Here is a 17925-nt window from a genome sequence, read left to right as displayed (position 1 = left end):
GGATGGGAACTGAAAGATACTTGTGGTTGATACGTTCGTTTGTTTGTCTTTCATTCCAGCCATAAGTTTATTCAATAATTTGGACAATTTTTTTTATTTTCGTCTGTTTACCAAACAAGTGTGTTCGTTCAACTTTAGACCTGGTCAAGTGTTAGTGTTATAAATATGTCTCTAAGAGTGTTTGCTTGGTTGGCTGTTTGATGGCAGATAAAATATAGAAGAAGATACTTATTTGGCTCATACATATGATATCAATGACTTAAGTTTGTTATTTTTCAATGAAATGTTTTAATAAGGGCTAATTTTTCTTAAAGAATTTATTTATTTATTTATGAGAAGGTAAACAAAACATCTATGTGTAGTTCCTCATACATTTACACCTTTCCCTAGTTCAAATGTGTGTGCTGATGTTGCTGGTGATCATCATAATGATTAATTTAAGTAGTTATAATTTAAGTTCTTTTCCGTTTTTAATTTTAATATGTGATAAATGAAGTTTAGTTTCGTTTTCCCCTGGCTTGTGTTTTCTTTGATTATGTCTTGCTATTCTCTAGATAATGATGTTTTTTTATGGGTTTTTATGATGGTAACGGTGTTTAAAGTTGGCGTTTGCTTGGTATCCAACTTTTTGTAAATTTTACATGTTTATAGATTATGTCATGCTTTTTTCGAAAACCAGTTTAGAACTTATAATATCTATAAAGTTTAATATTGATTTCTATAAATATTCAAATAGCTGGATATTAAGAATTAGAGCTGAAAGGTGATTCATTATTACAAAAAATAACAAATGTTAAAGATATTCTTTAATTAAACTTTTTGGGCTAAACTAAGCCATTAAGTTCTCCTATATCGTTCAAATCTGAATCACTGTATACTTCGATGTAAACATTTCTACGAGATTTATTGAAATTTGAGTGATTTTTAGAAATGGGCCTGATGCTTTCAACTTTCATGTTTCTGTATGCATTCTGTACAACATACAATGATACAACACTACAACGTTGATTGTGAATTGGGCAATTAATTTGTAAAACTTTAATTTAAACTTTAAATGTCATAAAAATTATAAAAAATATTTTTTTTGATTTATGTGGGCAATAAATCACAGTGGGCGTGGTCTTCTAACTAAAAATATAAATTTCAAATATGTTTGATTAAAACAAATTTGTTGGTTGTCAAAACTTTATGCTTTTCTCAGCACAGAACTGTTTATCTAATAAATTTTGTAATTATTAAACAAATAAAATTTACCAGCACAATGAATTTAAGTTTCCATCAATGAAATATTGAAAAAATAGTTACTGAAACATTTAACCATCATTCTACAAATATAATAATCATAAAAAATATAATGAAAAATGGTTTGCTATTGTTGCCAAGTTTCGATTTAGGCTGTTTTTTTTTTGTTTGAGTTATTTTGTTATGCAAATTGTTAATGATTTTTTTATGCTTTCAAATCCCCGATGACAAATGATGGATTTACATAAATATCCACGAGAAAAAAAAAAAAACAATCATTAATACATTTAAACTGTGGAGGTTAATAACATTTTGCAAAGATTTTATATGATTTTTAAAAATTAAATATTTCCTAAGCTTTTTACTATGGCCATTGACTGAGTCGAAGTGTTAAAATTAGTTTATAACTATAATTTAGTATAATTAAATATATTTCTTAATGATTACTATTATTGTTATTGAACAGCTGTGTGTTTGTTAAACATTAAATAGAAATTTGTTTCAAACATTTAGTTAAATCTAGTTCATCTTTAAAATAGAACAACAAGATCTTAACAAGTTGTGACTAGTTGTAATTAAATTACATGTTTTAGTTTGTCTTAAATTTAGTAAAAAACTAGCTTAAAACAAATTACTTAGAATTTATGTTCAGTTCATGTTAAGAAAACAAGATGTTTATTTTGTAAAAATAATTAACATTAAAATAGAAAAGGAAATGGAACATTTTAGAGATTAAATATTCTTTTATTACCTAGTTTAACTTAAATAGTTGCTAGATATTTTACAGTTTCATTTAAATATCTGGTATTTTTGGGTCTAAGTATTCAATGAAAATAAACAGGAAACTTTAATTAAAAAGTTTCGTTATATTGACGAAAAGAATACAAGGAAAATGATAAAATTTGGTAAACAATTACATACAATATTTTATTTATAAAATTGTTAAAAATAGGATTTAAAAGATTTTGGTTAACGATTAATGTTTAATTGAAGCAATAAATGTATTTCATTAAGTCAATCACAATCGTTTTAAATTTATTTGTTATTTCTATACTATCGAAGGATTATTTCTGCAAGACTAGTGACTTATACTTACATAACAATTAAGCTTTACTAGTTCTTTATGCAATTGAAATTGTTTACAAAAAAAAATCACTACTTTGCTTACAAAATGCTGGCAGCCAATCACGTGTGATAAAAAATCTTAAATTAATGGACAAAGTTGATCTTGATTGATCATGTTTCAAGTCACGATTGCGTTATAAATAGTGGTTTTTGTCTATACAAAATATTTAAATTATTTTGAAATTGAAAGGAAAAATATCTTAAGCAATAGAGGTATCAAAATTATATTACGTAACCAATATTTGAATGATACAACTTCTGGAGGCAAAAATATAACTTGTGCTAAATATCAAATAGATTGACTGATCGACAATTGGTTCTTCACACCAGAGTTTAATGAACAATAAGCAAGGATTGTCTACTCTGCAACACCGACTTTATACTAGGGTTCTATAGTTGAAACGAAAAGTCGACTTTTCGCATTTAGTTAAAAGTCGACTTTTTGCATTTTATGAAAAGTCGATTTTTCGACATTTTTCATTTAATTAAAAGTCGACTTTTAGACTTTTCGACTTTTAGCATTTTATAAATAGTCGACTTTTCGACTTTTCGATTTTTTCGACTTTTTGACTATTTTCGACTTCTTTCGACTTTTTTCGACTTTTTTCGATTTTTTTCGATTATTTTACACAATTTTTTAACTTTTTTCGAGTTTTTCCGACTATTTTAGAGTTTTTGACTTTTTTTCCACTTTTTTAAAATTTTCGACTATTTTTGACTTTTTTCTACTACATATTTTTAAGTTTTCGACTTTTTCTGACTTTTCGACTTTCTTCGACTTTTCAACTTTTATTTACAAAGTCGACTTTTCGGCTTTTTTCATAGACGATAGTCGAGTTATCGACTTTTTTGGAAGAAAATAGTCGACTTCGACTTTTCGACCTTTTTCGACAAAATGCCGATTGTTCAATTATTCGAAAGTCGATTTATAGAACCTTACTTTATACTTGTCGCAGCAACAACAACAACTATTGCTGTAAATCGTGTAATAGAGTCTGAAAGTGTTATAAAGTCTATATGATTATCTGAAGATAAATGAAGGACCCTAATTTGTACAACTATCAGCAAAAATTTATAAAATCTGGAGAAATATATTCCTTTAGATAAAAATATAGGGAAAAACTATTACATATATGAACATATCCATCTTAATAAACATCATTAGTATTTATAATTAACATTTTGTGGGTATTTAGTTTTAATACCAACAAATATCTTTCTTAAGAAGTTAATTCAATATAATATTAATACTTAGCACAAAGAACGTAATATTACAGCAAAAACATACACACACACATACAACAACAGCAGAAAAACAATCTTTTAAGTATAGACTTTGAAACAAACTAATTAACATTTCCACACGGTCAAACTATTAATCAGTTCTGGCAATCATTAAAATAGAAATAGAAAGAAAAAAAAAAAAAACAAAAATCTAACTTAAAGAGCCAAAAAAACCAACAACAAAAACAAAACATATTAAATGAATATTACAGACAGCATAAGGACAGTTATACTTATTTAATAGATACTTCAGACTGGCCAGATACTTTTAATACTTAGATGAGTAAATATGTTTGTACATAAGTCTGTATGTGTTAGCTAAAGTTGTTTGTATGTATTTGTTAAATCAGCACAGAGGGGAGTTTGATATTAAATCTATAACCAACTACTAAGCAAAATATCAAATCAAATATTAAGAAAAAAACACAGAATTAAACAAGAAGTAGAAAAAAAAAAACAAACTTAAAAACCAGTTCAACCACAAAACAGCCCACGGTTTTAAGCTTAAATTGTGGCAGGTTTCTTTTAAAACACCAGCAAACGAACAACAAGCAGAAAAAGAAAAAATACTACTTTAAGTCAAGCTTTATGAATGAATATATGAATGAAACTAAATTTATATAGCACACACACATATATACAGAGAGAGTGTTTGAGACTTAAATATTGGTTACAAAACCAAACGTAGGTTTGATAGTAAAACGTAGTTTGCGAAAAAAAAAATAATAACAGCAAGACACCACCATATATTGATGATATTTTTTGTTCTAACAATTTCGCTTTTTTCACTCCGAAGTAAGCTACAGTAAAATCTAGTTGGTAAGACAAGTTAAGAATTATTTAATAGTTTATGAATATTTGTTCAGTTATTTGCTAAATGCCACTGTGTTTTTTACTCATATTCATAAGTTTTAAAAGTTACTGGTTTAGAGCAGTTTGAATTTAATTTGGATTTCAAATCAAAAGCAAATTCAACATGTAGATCATTTACTTGCAAAATGTTCTAAATCGAAAACTATATAACTATAGGCAAAAAGGCTATAACATGTGTACTATTGTAGCCAGGCTAGTTTTATCGGTGCAATATTTTTTTTAGAATTTTGACTTAGTTCATTTTAGCAAAAAATAAGCTATATTTGTTCATAAATAAATGCTTGATTACTTAAACCACATACATACATAAATTTACTCTACAAGTACATTGATGTATTTTAGCCAGGTCCAATACGCACCTGGTTGTAAAAAATAATTATAATGATGCCTGACTGCCTGGCTTGCCAAGTTGTTGTTGTTTTTTGTTTATTTATTTATTTGTTAACTTCTTAAACCTCTTCTTTATAACAGCTTTAAGCCATCTATTGTATATGAAGTAAAGTTTGTCTTAGCTTCTGAGTATTAAGTTTTTTTTTTTGCCTTGTATATTATTTTGCGCAAGAACTAGTAAAACATGTTGTAGTTTAAATGTTAAATGTTTAGTTTTTTGTTTTCTTACAACTTTAGTATATTTCTACAGTTTTTGTTATTACACTGGTGTAAATTTTCTATACATATCCCTGTAGGAAATGAAAAGTGTTGAATGATTTCCATATAAAATTTTGGAACTGCTCGGTACTATCAATATATAGTTTTGTATTGTTTGTTATTTTCGGTATCATTCCTCACATTAGAGTTATGGCTTATTATGGGCCGATTCTAAAGATATAAGGTGTCGGGGATGCTATATTTCGTCAGGGCGCGCTTACTAGATCATCTTCCCAGTAAGACCGAGTTAGATTCTATCTAAAAGAAATTATAAATATTTTTCTTGTGTCAAAACTATATTTAGTAAGTTTAAAGTAATTATGTAAGAAAAATCCAACAACTTAAGGACCATGCTAATACTAAACAGATAAAAACTATTAAAATATAAATGCGTGTGTGTTTCTAACTACTCTATGGAAAATTAGAAAAAAAAAATAACTAAGTATTACTTAATTTTATTTTTCTGTGTTTAAAGTTTCTTTAGTTATGACTTAAAAAACATTTCGTAATTTGCAGAATATAAAACGTAACTTAAACATACATAAATACATACATATATACACATATTCATAAAAAGTTCACTCAGATTTTATTTTACAATTATTAAATAATCCCGTAGATATTACCAGCATTAAAGTGAGTTAACAAAAAAAATGAGTATAAATGCTCGAAACACAACAATTTAGATCCGTTTGAGTAACCAAGAGACCATTGCTTACTTAATTAATAAATATACCGTTTGACATTAAATGTGTATTTGTTGCAAATTTGCTAGATTTCTGCATACATTTATGTATTTAACAAAGCTTTTGTTCAAAAAAACAAAAAAAGAAAAATGTTGTTTACATATACAGATGTTATGCGATTTTGGTATTGACAAAGCTACACAAATTTTAAAACAACATGACACTACACTTTTATATACTCAACAAAGATCACTTGTTCTAATGTTGCCAACAACAATAACAACAACAGCAGCAAGAAAATGATTTTTAAATGCCACTATTGGCATCTAAATGTATATTGTTGTAAGAATGTTATTGAATAGAAAATGTGTACACACATTAGCAGACACAAAGACGGACAAACAGACAGCACATAAATTTATGTCATTTGCAAAAAACTCAAGACAATAAGAGACATACAAATAGATTGAGTTGTTCCAGCAGTTATTTAAAAGTATGTTAAGTCTCTGGGTTAATAATGGTGTAATTGTTAAAATGTGAAATTTTAGACCAGAAAAATCTCTAGTTTGTATTAAAATGCAGGACATTATGGCAGCTTAAACACTTTAATTTTCCAATTTAGCATTAAGACTTGATATTTAAATGCTAAAGTTTTCTATTTGTTCAAGTTTGCGCAAACTTTTAGTTTATTTCAATTTAATTGCAAGAGTTTGCGAGATTCTTAATCATTTGCTTAAAATCTTTAATTTCTTTAATCTTTTCTATAGCATTCTTTCAATCTTTTTTATTGTATGGCACAAGTTTGCGCAAACTTTCATTTAAAAGTTTCCAATAAATTTCTAAAAAATTTTTCACAATTTATTTGCAAGCTTAAAAATTATAAAAATTATGTTATAGACATTCTTAAAAACATTCTTTAAATATTTTGTGCAAATTTGTGATAAATTTAATACAAAATTACAAATGACTATCTATCTTCGAAAGCATTTGCTTAAACCTCTTAATATTTCTAATATTTTCTAGAGCATTGTTTCAATAATTTTTTATAATATTGTGCAAATTTGCGCAAACTTTTAGTGGAAAGTTTGCAAAGAATTTCTGAACAGTTTTTCAGAATTTATTTTCAAGAGTTTTGCTTAAACCTAATAATTTTTTTAATATTTTTAGAGGATTTTTACAATATTGTACGAGTTTGCGCAAACTTTTAGTGGAAAGTTTCCAATGAATTTCTAAATATTTTTTCACAATTTATTTGTGAAATTTAGCGAGATTCTAAAGCATTTACTTAACACACATTATGTTTTTAATCCTTTTTATAACATTCTTTAAATCGATTTTATAATATTGTGCAAATTTGCGCAAACTTTTTGTGGAAAGTTTCCAATGAATGTAAATAATTCTTCACAATTTATTTGCGAAATTTGGCGAGATTCTAAAGTATTTGCTTAAACCCCTTAATGTTTTTAATAATGTTTATTATATTCTTAAATCCCTTTTTATAGTATAGTGCAAATTTGCACAAACTTTTAGTGAAAAGTTTCCAATGAATTACTAAAAAATTTATTTGCAAGAGTTTGCGGTATTCTTAAGCATTTGTTTAAAACCCTTAATGTTTTTAATCTTTTTTATAACATTCTTAAAATCTTTTTATATAGAATTGTGCAAATATGCGCAAACTTTTAGTGGAAAGATTCCAATGAATTTCTAGGCAATTTTTAACAATTTTAGAATATCGCAAACTCTTGCTCTTGTTATATATTTTTATGGTTTATAATTGAAATAATTGAACTTGATTATGATGATTGAATTCTTTCATATTTCTCATTGATTTGCAAGCAACAATTGAACAATTGAAATGTTGTCTAATACTCATTTTGCCGTTGTTTTTAAGCCAAGTTTGTTGGTATTTTTTCCAATTTTATTATTGTTGTCTTTGAAATTTTCATTGTTTAATAAATAAAAACAAAAAAAAAATAAATAAATAAATAATCAAATTTCATGCTGTTTCATTATTAAAAGTGTCGGTTTGTGGTGGTCTGTGTGTTGGTTGCATTAACTGTGGCATGGACAAACTACAGAATGTTTTTGTGTTTTTTTTCTTTTTGTAGTCAATCTAGTAGACTTCAATTAAAAGGTCAACATTTTATTATTTTTTCACGGCATGAGTTTGTTTTTCCTACTGCTTTTTTTTGTGGATAATTTTGGTTAGATTTTCTTTGTGCATCGTATGCACAACATACATACACATGTGTGTTTCTTCGTTAGAAATAAACTATAAATACACATTACAAAGTTATGTTGTAATTGTTGCTGCATTAAGTATAATTTTTGGTTGCACGAATATGCAGCAACAATTATGACTAGAGGACCTTGTATTTGAAAAAAAAAAACGGAATAACCCAGTAGTTTAATAGGAGGTCAAGGTATCTCTATTTCGTAAATATTCCTAAATAACTGATTTGACTTGAATATAAGCAACTAATGTCATCTTTGTGAAGCAGAAAGGCTCAGAATAGCTACTTTGGTGTTCCAAGGTAATCTAGCGGGTAGTCTGAAGTAATTAAGCAAGAAGTTATTAGTTACAGAAACTTTCTTTTCTACTTAGCGTCATAGGGAGTTGTTATATAAGCCATTAGACGTATTCCATAAACCAATTCTGAACTAAATGAAGTGTGTTTTTAGTTTCTGAATAAAGATCCATACTACCCATCTGAACTAACGGGCAATTGCAATCGCTATGACTGTGTATGAGAATGTTTAGTGTATTGGTGCATTAGTAATAATCATGCCGCTGATGTTTGTTGCCTCTTGACTGTTGCTTTTGCTGCCTGTGATGAAGGCAACATTGATGGCGATGATGATGGTGGTATTTAATTTAGTGGTTGTTTTCTGTTTTATATTATTATTAAATACTTCTTCTAGTGGTGGCGTTGTATTCGTGTTTAAATATTCTAAATAATTTTATGAGTTCACATGAAAAGGTCACTTTTTCTCTTTCCACATTTTATATTTTTGTCGTTAATTCCAAAAATAACGTCTTTGAGGTTCACTGCTTCTCAAAGCCTTAATTATCTTCTATAAAGTTCAACAGTTTTTTTTCCGTATTATTTTTAATTTTTTCTATCCTCTGATGAATGTTTTCATAATTAGAAAACCGGGAAGGGGGAATTAATAACTCTGTGTGTTATTATTTCTGTTTTTTGATATCTTTTATTTTCATTCAACAAGACTTAGTTATTTTTTTCCCAAAAGGTACTTACTATTAATATTATTTTATACAGTTTGAATACCAAATAACAAGTAGCCCGGCCGGGCCGGGCAAATGTATAGAATTTGTTAAAACAAAAAGTTGTTTTGATGTGTTTTTTTCCTTTTCAATGGTCCAGATATGTTCATTTTATTTGGGTTTTGTTTGTGTAAAACCTACAAATAGAAACCCAAAAATATGATGGATTATTTTGTATATTTTTTTTGTTGTGTCTATTTGCTATGTTAGTAACTCTGGCCATTGTTTAAATCCTATAGAAGGAAAACATTTATTTGATTTATTGGAAAATTGTTAAAATCAAAAGAATTTAGTTGTCAAATATATAGATTTAATTTAAATGTATTAGTTTAAGCCAAACAAAGGAAATTTATGAATTTCTAATGAAATCAAAAAAACTTTTTTGATTAAAAATATTTAAGCCTGGTTTTATAGGTACAGTGATTTAAAAGGGATTTATGTTGTAAAACAATTTGTTATTGTTAATTTTCATATTAAAATATAAAACACTTTAAAAATACATAATTTGTGATGATTTAACTATTTATGGTTAAAGATTTTCATAATTAAATTTCAGCGATCTAACTGCAATAAATTTTATAACAGTATGAGAAAAAATTTTCATTGGAAATTTTTAAATGGCTGGTATTTAATTCAATTTTCATTTTTTCAAAACTGAAACGAACTGTCAATCAAACTTGTGTTAAAATTTATGTTTAATAAAATTAAATTCCTAAAATTAAAGAAAATAAAATTGGGTTAAAAAAAGCAGACTAAAAATATTTTGTGAAAAACACGAAACAAGAACATACTTTGGCATATTAATAATAAATTAAAACTAATTTAAAGATCAAAGTTTGTACAACAGCAAAACAACACAATTATTATTGACTCATGCCATTGATTGTCAGCCTACAGTTAACTCAAGACAAGTCATCTCAACTCTACTGAAGCCAAGACAGACAGTCAGACGGACGGATGGATGGATAGACAGACACGATTTTTGAATGATATTTCACTTGTATTCAAAAAATACCAAAATAAAGATGCTGTGTTTGCTAGTGTTGCATGTATGTATGTATGTTGAGTGTGTGTTAGATGAAAATAAAGTCAACCAGACAAACTGACTTTTTTCTTACTTCATTATCTTTTGTTCGAGGCGAATGATGCTTGAACACCAGCATGCCTAAAAGACACCCCCACGCACTCATGCTCATGCCAGACTCAACAACAAGCAGAAAAAAGTTGTAAATGAAGGTCTTAAATTATGATAAAAATCAAAAAAAGTAAAAGAAAAATTGTTTAAAAATAAATATATGTATATTTAAAGTAACATATGACTAAGTTATTAACAGTGAGTGGCAAAATAAATAAACAATTACAACTACCACATTTACTATTACGAATGTTGCTAAAGAAACTGTTAAAAAATTTATTTAAAAATATATTTTATTTAATAACATTTCATTTCCATTTATTTAAAGTTTTGTTATTTTAAAAACTTTTTTTAATTTGTATGTTCAATTATGCGTGTAACTGTTGCTGTACTAAGTTATTGAGTAAAAGTATTTAAAACATTATTATGCAGGCAATCAATTTTTAATGGTTTGCTTTTACAAAGGGAGCAAAAAAAAAAAAAAACAGCTCAAAACTAAATACCATAAAGAGGAAAAAATCTCCAACATTTTGATATATTAACTAATTTAATTAATTAGCAGGGAAACTTGTTCACACACACAGCAGAACTCTGCAGCTCATGAAGCTCTTTGTACAATTACTGGGAAAAAGATTGCAGTGATTGCCAATACACATACATATATGTTTAAGTGTGAAACAATGGGAAACTTCTGGCAAAAAGTAGCAACAGATAGTTTTAAAGAGACTTCTTTTTTACATTACTTAAGAACATTAAAGTAACGTTTGATTACCCTCTGCATTACTTGGGGGCAATTAGGAAAGGAAATAAATATAAAAAAGTTAAAAAGTACATTATTATTCTAAAGGAAAAAGTCAACTTTTTGTAAAATTACTAGGAAAAAGACTTACAGTGATGGGTAATAAACATACAAATACGCTAAAGTGTGAAGCAATAGGCAACACAAAGTTGAAAAGCGAGAACCTATTAGTAAATATTTCGATATAGTTAAAAACTTTTAAAAAAGGAAGCAGCAATTACAAACACTTGCATAACATTTTCAACAAATACCCCCAACTGCTACATATACACAGATGTCAAAGTTAGAGTATGTATTTCCATATTGTATTCCCACTTAAGTACAAGTTTTACTATCTCAAATCATCTTCATATGAATCGTGGCCAACGAAAAAAAAACTAACAAACCAACGAACTAGCTCAACAGGATTTACATTAAACTTTGTTTTCACAAACACTTACAAAAGCTCAAAGCACACAAACACACAAGTGAATTAAATTTCTTTTGTTTATGATCCTCTGAGTAAGTGTATGTACATTTACATGTCTGTGTCCAACTGCGTTTATGCCAAACAACCAAACAAAAACCAGCCAGGCATCTATCCTCATACAGCCTGTTTTGTCTGCTAGTTGGGTTTGGTTTGGTTGCCTGGCTAGCGGTCTAGGTAAGTTGTTGTGTTTCTATGTGTAAACTTGTATAAGTTTCTTGATTACTAGTGAAATTAAGCGGATTTCCGGTGATATAAGTGTTGGCAGTAGTTTATTCGATGATAATTCAAAAACGCACATACTACATAGTTATAAACTGCTAAACTTGTACGATTAAAGTGAACAACGAACGCGCTTATATACATACGTACATACATATGTATGTAGGTATCTTGGTAATTTATTTTGGTTTGTTTTTTACTATTCCTGCATCCTTATAAAAGATATGTGTGTATTTGTTTAAGTTTAAAATTTAAACAAACTTAAAGCGGAAAATAACCCAGTAAACCCTTTGGGTGTAAGATTTTCATAAGAACATAATGAATTTTCATATAATTCTCCCACATATACATACATACACTTATATCTGATGACATTTGTTAATCTGATTTTAAATCGCTTAACAAATAACTATTGTTTAAGTGGTTCTCTTTTTAAATAGTAATTTTGGTGAAATTTTAGAAATTACAAGAAATACATAGTAGACTTTTTTTTATTGCTTACATAATACCTCCCAGGTAATCTAAGTTGTAATGTATACTCCTCAAATTCCACAATTTTGATATGTTAATAAGTTAAGAATCAAAATATATAATCAAATTCTGTTGTTTTACATTTACAGCCCTTATTGTCATAAAAATTTTGTTAGATTTGTTCTGAGTCGATTTCCTACTGACATCTTCTCTTCTAAAAACTTAGTTTTTTTTCTTTTCTTAATCAAATAATTTCAAGCTGTGTTAAACAAAAGTTAATAGTCTTATTTTATTAAGCTACAACCACATGGCAGAAACTTAACTGAAAAACTAAAAGAAAAATCTTAATATAGTTGAGTCCATCTGTATAGCTGTCTGTCCTTAAACATTTTCCTATTTTTATACTTAAGCAAAAGGGAAATACGTATGTATGGTGAATGCAGTTGTAGGTAGTTTATTTTATTTTTACACCTTTGTTGTTGTTGTTGTAATGGCTGTTAATGGACACATTGAATTGCTTACTTCCCTTTTTGTTGCATCTACATACTCACATACTACAGTACTTTATATACTTAAAACATTAATAACCATTATGTCCTGGCCCAAAGACCATTCATTCATTCATACATATTTTAATACGCATTCAAGTTCTGAGCTTTCATAAGAAAAAGGAGAAAAAATAATTAACAACAACAAGAGGCAAAAAAATAATAATAAAAAAGAAGTTATCATCTAGAGCAGCGGTTCCCACCGTTTTTTACTTCGCGGACCCCTTGAGGAATTTATTTAATTTCACGGACCCCCATACATATTTTGATATCTTATTGTTATAAATAATTGTTCATCCGAAAATTGTCTTAGTCCTAGTCCATAAACCCTATACAATATTCCCGTACATTGAGAATATTTAGTATTTCGGAGATGTTTTCAATTGCATGGTTTTAAATATAGAATGACTTCTAACATGATGTTTAATTTTATGATCGTGAGAGCTTTCATGTTCATTTCTCGTCAAGGTAGCGAAAAGTTTTCTTTATCAAGTATTGTCGACATGTGCTTAAAGAGTCATGTTTCTAAATTTTTTTGCGATTGCATAGGAGTGAGCTGAGTATGTAAGCTAAGTTTTCGGGAAAATATGTGAAAATTAGACTTCTTCGATGCTGTTGCGGAATGCGTTACCCACATAAAATATGACCTGAACTCTTTGCGAATGTACTGTGAATTTGGATCTTAAATTTGAATTTTAAAATACCTACGAATTATTTTACTGCCTGGTTTTGACTATTTACGCAAAACGCTATGAATTTTCTGATGTTGATTTAATAATATTGGACAACAAAATGAAGTTAAAATCTGTGTATCACGTCGGAATGGAATATTTATATTTAAAATTAACTAGATTAACACTTTTGCTTACAATTTAAAAAATATTATGAAATGTGACCTAACTTCATATTCCGGGATACCAGTATCAGTATTTAATTCTAAGGCAAATCATTATCCGTCTGATATAAAAACATTTATTTCGATACATATACATTTATAAAAATTACAAATCACGTAATACTTTACTTTATAAAAGTGAAACAATAAATTTGTAGGGCCTAGCTTCATCCTGATAAACGACCGAAACAATAAAATTCAAAAAGTCATCAACAAATCTGGGATTATTGAATAAAAATTGTGTATTTTAGTATTTATGAAAAATTTGGAGATATTTTTAATATTTTCTAACATATAGAGAATAGTTTTTATTCATGATTTTTTTCGTTCGTCTTCGCGGACCCCCTAGGATTTTGCTACGGACCACTAGGGGTCCGCGGACCCCCTTTTGGGAACCGTTGATCTAGAGAAGTAATGGCAGAGAAATTGTAGTTTCATACAAGAGACCATTAATGAACCCAAATATGAAAAAAAACTAACAACAACTCAAGTAAACTAATAGTTTCAGTGGAGTAGAAAAACCACTGGGCTTAAGGTTTTTTGTTTACATTTCTTAGAGTTGTAGCCTCATACAAGCCATTAACTCATTTTAAGAAGAAGAAGAAAAAAACTAAGCAAAAACAGGCTAAAATGAAATAAAAATAGCCATGGCCGGAAGATTTCTAAATATTCATTAACAAAATTAAAAGTTTCATTACAGATACATACATCCATATGTGTAGTATGTTAAAAACAAAAAACCTACCAATATCAAGTTAAACCACAGCAATAATAACAACAACAAAAAAGAAAACTAACCAAGAGTTTTAGTCAAGTTCGGTTTATATATCTTACGTCCACTCATTTTATGAATGAATTGACTGAAGTTAGGTTTTTTTTCGTTTAGGGAGGTTTGTGTGAGTTTACACTTAAACAAAGATAAACATTATACGACTATAATACCAAGTCTTATGAAAATAAACTGAAAGTGACCATTAGTGTGACATCCGGTGTGTTATTACCATACCAACTCTCTACATGCATACATACATACACTTCCATATACTCGTACTACATAGTGCATCCATTTGCCACTTTTTATATGCTCAACTGCCTGTTTTTTTTCTTCTTTCTTGATTTTATTTCATTTAAAGTGCTTTTTGCATAGGATTTTTTTTTTATAGTCCCAACTTGATCACTTGACTACCTTAAAGTCTCAATAATCGTAGTCATATGTAAAATGATTTCTTTTTTTTACTCAGATTTCTTCCTTTTTTTGTTCTTTGCAAAAAGTACTTTAGTTTCTTATGTTGTTCTTTATCAACTTCTTGTGTTCCTTTATGGGGGGGATTAAAAGTATTTTCGATAGTATTAGTTTGTATTGGTTGAATATTTGGCATATACCAACTACTTAGTTGTTGTTGTTCTTAAATACATAAATTCTGGATTTGTTTTAAAAAGAAAGAGAAAATAAAGCTGAATATGTCATAAATAAAATCAGCTATATATTATTAATATCGTAAATATATAGTGAATTTATTCTTAATTAAATAATAATTTAACATTTAGATTTAAATGTAAAATTGGGAAATTTTTTCGATTTTTTAAAAATTTATAAAAAATCTATATAGAGCCAAAATTAATGATTTATTTGCTTGTTATAAAGCTTTATCTGTTATAAACAAATGATCTAACTTATATCAAAATCGGTGAATAGTTATTGTTATACCCTACACCGTCGTATCTCGACAAAAAGCTGCAAAACCAAGTTCTATACTAGCCTTGATGACTCTCATTAATTTTATAATTATATAGTCTCATTTGACCATAGCCCCTATACAAAGCCCCCTTCAAAATTTGACTTAAATGTCCACAATTTTGTTCAACAATAAATGGCTTAAGTATATCTGGGTACAATTCAACATTTTATTTTTGTAACAGGTGTAGGGTATTATATGGTCGGCCTCGCCCGACTATAATTTCTTACTTGTTTTATTTAAAATTATGTAAAAAAGTCTTATTTTAATTCAACATTTTTAAGAATTTTAAATTAAAATTTTTTATTTTAAAAAATTCATAAAAATCTAAAATTAGCTTAATCGCGATTCTTTTCTTAGAACACAAAGATAAACAAATTACTAAAGAAATAAACTATATTTTTATAAAATCTACTCATAATTGTTAAAGTTATTAATAATTCATGAAATATATAACATTTTGACAAAAATATTAAAAGACATTTTATAAAACCACTTAATTTTGTATAAAAATAATAAAATATAATTTAAATTTCAATTATAGATTACATAATCAAGCCTTTTCAAATTTCTAAAAATTCCTAAAATAGAACAGGAAATGTCTGAAGAATCCTTATATTTAATAAAAAGGTAAACTAAAGGGATGTATTTTAACAAACTTTTGAAATATTTTTTGCCATATTACCATGGTGTGACCAAGCCAAAATGTCAACATAAACCTTTTAAATCCTTAATAAAAAAAATTGGTATAGTGGTTTTAAAACTAACCTCTAAACTAATGACAAATTGATTATAAAGTTTTTGCCTAGCAAAAGATGTAAAACTTTAAATCTTGTTGTTGGCATTTATTTGCCAGATAATTTTCTGGTAGTCCACTTCCTGTATTTTTTCTACAAAACTTTTAACCTTAATTTAATAAATAACAAAAATAAGAAGAAGAAAAAAAAAAAACACTATTGATGAAAGTTGAGTGTTTTTTGTCTGTGGTTAAGGATCAACTACAAACAATTTTCTACAAAAATTTTCAGTTTAAATGGTGGTGACTTTAACAAGAACATGAATGAAAAACTTAGAGAAGGGGGGAAAAAAGGTAGAAAGAAACAAGACTTTAAACAAAATTTTAAGTAAAATAAATGACCAAGGAAGCATAACACAACAACAACAACAACTTTTAAAAGTAGTTGTCATACATATGTTTGTTTGTGTGAATGTTATTTATGAATGAATTTGTAAAGTCAGGAAGAACGAAGCCGTTCAAGTGTTTGGGACTACAAAACATTTCTTTGCTGGTTAAAACTACACAAAATTTCATTTAACTTTTTGCCTTTAACTTGTCACACTTGAAGAAGTTTTTTTTCCTCAAAACAACAGTATAATGACAACAAATCATCATGAAAGTAAACCACCACCACCACCCTTATCATTTTTAAAAGAAATAGGGGACAAAAAGAGTATTTGAACTAAAGATGCCATTAATTGTTTTAATAAAAACTTTGACCGTTCCATAAGAGGCCTGAAAACAAAAATATTATGTATTTCCTACATTCTGTGGAAAACCAACATTGTTTGGGTAATTTTAATCAAATTCCTTAACATTTATACTCATTGTCTTCATATTCATTCATTCATTCATTAGAAGTGGTTACTATTTTCGTTTATCTATGGTTATAATATGTGTTTATGAGTTGTGGTAGTACCAAAAATTACTAAAAGCTCATCTTTTATTACACACATACACATACACGGTTAACCCCTCAGCCAAAAACGCATAAAATTTTCCAAAGTAGGTATGTTGCACGTTTAACATTCTTTTAGATACATTTAGGAAATGGTTTTACTCGGAGTGTGTTGATTATTGTATTAGTTGTTGTTGTTGGTATTTGAAGTTCTCTAAAGATGACATTTTCATTACTGTTTAGCCATAAATATTAATACTCAACGGAAATGAATCGTGCCGACCAAATGTAAGAGATTGACCATTAAACTGAGGCTAATAATCAATTAATCCATTAATGTTGTTCAACATGTTTTATACTTGAATACACTGGGTCCTCGAAAAACGTGGAATACAAAAAACTACTTTAAAGTCATCAAGGCAGACCATGGAAAGGGCTTTAATAATAAATCTGTTTTATCTTTGAATCATATTTTGAACAAGTTAGCTTTAGTTAGGAGAGGCCTAGGTGTAGAAGAACACATGCATATTTTATTTATATGTATGTATAGGACTGAAGTCATGGGAATAAATATATTTTCTTATCAATGAATATTTTTTTCTTGTCTCTATGTATGTAGTAGTAGTGTTGTCGAAAGCACACACACACATACAAATGCATTGAGAAATTGATTATTTAGTGTGTCTCTTAGGAATCCCTTTCGTCTCGACCGATTTTCAAGTTTCGTAGTATGCTAATCAATGCTATTGTTGTTGTTGTTGTTGCTGTTGTTTGGGTCACCTGAATGAATAAATGAATGGATGACTAAACGATTGAGTAGGCTGGGAATGTCT

General features: G+C 27.9%; 1 protein-coding gene across 3 annotated transcripts in view; it reads left to right on the top strand.

Annotated features, from left to right (window-relative positions):
• The window catches only part of LOC119615242 (nephrin), a 46663-nt gene that overhangs the window by 22684 nt on the left and 6054 nt on the right, over positions 1-17925 (top strand). The gene's annotated exons all lie outside the window — the stretch shown is intronic.

This window comes from Lucilia sericata, unplaced genomic scaffold (assembly GCF_015586225.1).
Source record: "Lucilia sericata isolate MDLA Ls3-8-SP2 unplaced genomic scaffold, ASM1558622v1 Contig000046F_arrow, whole genome shotgun sequence".
NCBI classification, from domain to species: Eukaryota; Metazoa; Arthropoda; class Insecta; order Diptera; family Calliphoridae; genus Lucilia; species Lucilia sericata.
This window is presented reverse-complemented; position numbering and strand designations above follow the sequence as displayed.